Source organism: Papio anubis, chromosome 1 (assembly GCF_008728515.1).
Source record: "Papio anubis isolate 15944 chromosome 1, Panubis1.0, whole genome shotgun sequence".
In the NCBI taxonomy this organism is placed as follows: Eukaryota; Metazoa; Chordata; class Mammalia; order Primates; family Cercopithecidae; genus Papio; species Papio anubis.
In genome coordinates, this window is record NC_044976.1 from 195,210,135 (window position 1) to 195,216,503 (window position 6,369).

The window sequence follows — 6,369 nt, forward strand, 5'->3', positions numbered from 1 at the left end:
CCTGGCTAATTATTAAAATTTTAAATTTTTTGGCCGGGCGCAGTGGCTCAAGCCTGTAATCCCAGTACTTTGGGAGGCCGAGATGGGTGGATCACGAGGTCAGGAGATTGAGACCATGCTGGCTAACACGGTGAAACCCCGTCTCTACTAAAAAATACAAAAAATTAGCTGGGCGAGGTGGCGGGCGCCTGTAGTCCCAGCTACTCGGGAGGCTGAGGCAGGAGAATGGCGTGAACCCAGGAGGTGGAGCTTGCAGTGAGCTGAGATCCGGCCACTGCACCCCAGCCTGGGCGACAGAGCGAGACTCCGTCTCAAAAATAAAATAAAATAAAATAAAATAAAATAAAATAAAATAAAATAAAATAAAATTTTAAATTTTTTATAGAGACAGGGTCTCACTATGTTGCCAGGCTGGTTTTGAACTCCTGGGCTCAAGCCATTCTCCTGCCTCAGCCTCCCAAAGTGCTGGGATTACAGTATGAGCCACCATGATCGGCTAATCTTCACTTCTTCTAACTGTTCTTCAATTTTCTCTTCATTAGTAGTGGTCAGCAATCTGATTATAATGTGCCTTTATATGTTTTTTTTCTGATACATATCCGACTTGGAGTTAGTTGAGATTTTTGGATAAAGGAATGTAGTTAAAAACAGTATAAAACAGTATTATAACTGCATTCCATATTGTGAAAAAGCTAGAGGAAAGACTAAATATGGTTAAGTAGAGACAGGAAAGATATTAAAAAGACCCAAATTGAACTCCTAGAAATGAAAACTACAATTTCTTAGCTGAAAAATACACTGGATAAAAGTAACACTCTATTAGTGAAAACACTAGAAACTGTCCAAAATGAAAACACAAGGGCAAGAGAGAGAATTTACCATAAATTACATGTCTGAGAAGAAAGAAGTGTGGTTATTGAATAAAAATGAGATGACCTCCAATGTGGTAAATGATGTGAGAGAGGTAGGAAAGATTCTGAAAAGGGAATTGGACAGGGATTTAACGAAGGGGATAAATAAAAACATTGACAAAGAGCATACAAGACCAAGCTGAGCTTATATGTTTTTTTGTTGTTGTTACAGATCCATTCTTCCATCTGCTACTCTAGAAATATGAATAATTTTCATCGTTTCTCTTCTTTTCCTATCCTCCAAACCATGTCAAATTAGTCCCGTGAATTACTTTTCTAGTTTCTTGTATTTGTCTTTTTTTTTTTTTTCCCAATAACACCCCAGTTCTGGCTCTTGTTTTCTATATGCCTATACTTCAATAATAGTCTGCTAACCTACCATCCATCCTGAATTGTACTGCCAAATTAATTTTCCTAAGGCGCCACTTTGATCATGTCACTTCTTTTGGCTCTAAAATCTTCAAAGGCCCCATTCCTACTGTCTTCTGAATAAAGTTTGGATTTGTGTTTATCTGCAATTCAAAGTTTGACCTATTTTTCCAGCTTTTCAAAAGTCCTCTATGTATATACTAAAGTATCTGTTATCTCCAACCAACTTTCATGTAATTGTCTCTTCTTTTAGTCATTAATTTAACCAACAGTTACTGAGCACCTACTATGTGGTAAGCATTAGTCTAAATGCCATTGATAAAGTCACTTTCTTTCAATTAAATTTGGAGGCTGATCACTATCATATGAACTCATATAATGAATTTTCTAAACTTTCAAAGTTGAAGATCAGGCCTCACATTGAGGCAAGATCGTTATGGTATTGTCACTTCAGGAGGTTTTATCTGAATTAGTCAGTTGACCTTTCTCCATGTTCAGAACACATGAAAAAAATGATTCCCATGGGGTTCAAGAGAGAACACTGAGAACAGACCACAGAAAAATGAGAGAATCATATTGAAGTGAATGAAAGAAGTCTGGCTAGCCTTTTAGAGTCATTTCCCTCTAACTGGGAAAGCATACGTTATCTGTACCACACTAAGAGAAAGTGAAAAATTCCTTTTCCTTCCTCCCTTCCTCCCTTCCTCCCTTCCTTCCTCCCTTCCTCCCTTCCTCCCTCCCTTCCTCCCTTCCTCCCTCCCTTCTGTCTTACAAGACAGTCTCACTCTGTTGCTCAGGCTGGAGTGCAGTGGCGTGATCTTGGTTCGCTGCAACCTCCGCCTCCCGGGTTCAAGCGATTCTTGTTCCTCAGCTTCCCAAGTAGCTGGGATTACAGTCACCCACCCCCATGCCCTGCTAATTTTTGTATTTTTAGTAGAGACGAGGTTTCATCTTGTTGCCCAGGCTGGTTTCAAACTCCTGGCCTCAAGTAATCCACCTGCCTCAGCCTCCGAAACCGCTGGGATTGCAGGCAGGAGCCACTGTGCCTGGTCTCCTGTGCTTTCGTATACAGAGCATGCATTTCATCTCTTTCACAAATATTTTTGACTATCCATTATAGAACAGGCCCTGTGATAGATGTGTAAGTCAATTTGAGATGGAGCTCCTGAAAAGGCCTAGAGTCAGGGACCTGAAGCTCTGAACATTCAACAGTATTGCTTATGGTATTTGTGTTTCTGTGTGAATAAAATCAGTGTCTTTTTGGCAGCAGAGTACATCACTAAGGTGAAAGGTAAGAGTTTAAAAAGTGAGCAAAAGTGGATTATTGGCCAACAATGTATCATGGGAATATCCAGTAAGCACGACAGTGTGTATTTGTAATGTGCAAGGTCACCTCAGATTTTAGGCTTCTATTAAGACTGCCTCAACTCATGCATGAGAAAAGGAATGTGGATTTATTTAGGTATTTATGCATTTTCTTTTTTTTTTTTTTTTTTTTTTTTTTGAGACGGAGTCTCGCTCTGTCGCCCAGGCTGGAGTGCAGTGGCGCGATCTCGGCTCACTGCAAGCTCCGCCTCCCGGCTTCACGCCGTTCTCCTGCCTCAGCCTCCGGAGTAGCTGGGACTACAGGCGCCCGCCATCTCCCCCGGCTAGTTTTTTTGTATTTTTTTTAGTAGAGACGGGGTTTCACCGTATTAGCCAGGATGGTCTCCATCTCCTGACCTCGTGATCCGCCCGTCTCGGCCTCCCAAAGTGCTGGGATTACAGGCTTGAGCCACCGCGCCCGGCCTATTTATGCATTTTCTAAGGCCTCTTTCTGACTCTAAGATCATAAAAGTTTAGTCAAACTGAAGTTTTTATATTTTCCTTTCCCAATGAAGGAGGTCTTCCCAACCACTCTATGGTAGGCTTGTCACAATATCAGGTTAAAATCCAGAGACAAATTTACCATGAAGTTAATAACATTAAACTTCAGACATTTGTTAAAATTAAACAAATGAGTGGGCTGCTCATTTGCATTAGCCCCTTCTAAATAAATATTCACTTTTGTACCTAATTTTGACTCCTAATTATGTATTCTTTTTCTAAAGAGAATTGTATAAGGTCATATAAGACCTTGAAATGCCCCTGATAGAAACCTTAGACTTGTTGATGTATTCTCTTATTCACTTCATCTTTTAATTATTTTGTTTGTTTATAACTGGCACATCTTGTTTAATTCTAAGAACCACGATATCTTTAATTCTATGAACCACCGATGCTCTTGGACTTGCTCTTTCTTCTTAATTTCTGCTGATACTACTTACTTGGTCAAGGGATTCCTCATTAAAAATTGTGTTACGGTGACAGCCTAATAGTTGGTTTCCCTGAATGTGATCTCCCAAATGAATCTATCTGATATAAGGCTTCCAAACTAACTTTTTTTTTTTTTTTTTAAAAGAAACACTGCTTGTTTTGCAAAATTCTTTTTTTTTTTTTTAATTATACTTTGAGTTCTAGGGTACATGTGCATAACGTGCAGGTTTGTTACATATGTATACTTGTGCGATGTTGGTGTGCTGCACCCATCAACTCGTCAGAACCCATTAAATGACGAGTTGAATGGGGTCTCATTAAACTAAAGAGCTTCTGCACAGCAAAATAAACTACCATCAGAGTGAACAGGCAACCTACAGAATGGGAGAAAATTTTTGCAATCTACTCATCTGACAAAGGGCTAATAGCCAGAACCTACAAAAGAACTCAAACAAATTTACAAGAAAAAACAAACAACCTCATCAAAAGTGGGGAAAAGGATATGAACAGACATTTTCTCAAAAGAAGACATTCACAGCCAACAGACACATGAAAAAATGCTCATCATCACTGGCTATCAGAGAGAAATGCAAATCAAAACCACAATGAGATACCATCTCACCAGTTAGAATGGCGATCATTAAAAAGTCAGGAAACAATAATAGGTGCTGGAAGGATGTGCGGAGAAACAGGAACACTTTTACACTGTTGGTGGGATTGTAAACTAGTTCAACCATTATGGAAAACAGTATGGCGATTCCTCAAGGATCTAGAACTAGATGTTTTGCAAAATTCTTATGCAAGCTTAAGATGTTTCACTGACTTTCCACTATCACCAATCTCCTAAAATTGGGATGCTTAAATGCCGAGGCAAAAGTGGTAGTTGGTCAGAGGGTACTAGAAACCACAGGAGAAATGTGACACATTTTTCCAGAGTATCCATTTTATTGATGATGAGTAATTTAAAACATCACTCCTCCCCCACCATCTTTCCCCTTATTTATATCAAACAGATACAGAAAGTAAAAAGGAAAAAAATTTTGAGCTCAGATGCATAGAATTAGATACATCATTATTCTTGGTTCATGACACATTCTCATTGTTGTTGCATTCAAGACCCTCATTCATTCATTCATTCATTCATTCATTTAAAGTAATACAACAGGCCGGGCGCGGTGGCTCACGCCTGTAATCCCAGCACTTTGGGAGGCCGAGGCGGGCAGATCACAAGGTCAGGAGATCGAGACCATGGTGAAACCCCGTCTCTACTAAAAATAGAAAAAAAAAATTAGCTGGGCGCGGTGGCGGGTGCCTGTAGTCCCAGCTACTCGGGAGGCTGAGGCAGGAGAATGGCGTGAACCCGGGAGGCGGAGCTTGCAGTGAGCCGAGATTGCGCCACTGCACTCCAGCCTGGGCGACAAAGCGAGACTCCGTCTCAAAAAATAAAAAAAAAAATAAAAAAATAAAAAAAATAAAGTAATACAACAAATACCTATGACATTACCACCAACATGAAAACTAGGAAATGAATTTCCATTCATGTTCACCTCTTTGATCTTCAGTTGTATCACCCAGCATCTTCCTTATTCCAAGGTAACACTACTGAAATCATCATTCTCTGGTTTTCCCTTTTAATGTCACATGTGAATATATTCAAAAACAGTGGATTTTTTTGTGGGGCAGGGGTGTTTAGATGTTATTGACTTTATATGTAATCTTTAAGGACATATGCTTTTCACAATACTATATTGCTAGGATTAATCCACATTATGGCATATAATTATGGTACATTCACTTGGAGTGGATACAAATATAGCCTTATATATTTATAGGTGCACCTCCACTGCCCCGCAGGGTCCTGGGACACTGTGTGAGATGGGGAAGGTACAGATTTTTTATTTTTTGTAGAGGTGGTCCCCGTCCTCCAGGAGCTTCTAATTAATTTGTCTATTCCCTTGCCTGTTAGTGGGCATTTGGGTTGTTTTCAGGTTTTGGTATTAAAAAGAGTGCTCACATGAACACTCTTGTATGCGTGACCTGATACTTGTTAAAAAGTTTTTTTGAACTGGGCGCAGTGGCTCATTCCTGTAATCCCAGCACTTTGGGAGGCTAAGGCAGGAGGATCACTTGACGCCAGGAGTTCAAGACCAGCTTGGGCAAGATAGTTGATATGGTTTGGCTGTGTCCCCACCCAAATCTCAACTTGAATTGTATCTCCCAGATTTCCTCCATGTTGTGGGAGGGACCCAAGGGGAGGTAATTGAATCATGGGGGCAAGTCTTTTCTGTGCTACTCTCGTGATAGTGAATAAGTCTCACGAGATCTGATAGTTTTATCAGGAGTTTCCACTTTTACTTCTTCCTCATTTTTCTCTTGCCACTGCCATGTAAGAAGTGCCTTTGGCCGGGTGCGATGGCTCACGCCTGTAATCAGCACTTTGGGAGGCTGAGGTGGGCAGACCACAAGGTCAGGAGATCGAGACTAGCCTGGCCATCATGGTGAAACCTTGTCTCTACTAAAAACACAAAAATTAGCTGGGCGTGGTGGCGTGTGCCTGTAGTCCCAGCTCCTTGGAAAGCTGAGGCAGAAGAATTGCTTGAACCCGGGAGGCTGAGGTTGCAGTGAGCCGAGATCACGCCACTGCACTCCAGCCTGGTGACAGAGCGAGACTCCGTCTCAAAAAAAAAAAAAAAAAGAAGTGCTTTTTGCCTCCTGCTGAGTTTCTGAGGTCTCCCCAGCCATGTGGAACTGCAAGTCCAATTAAACCTGTTTTCGTTTCTAGTTTTGGGTATGT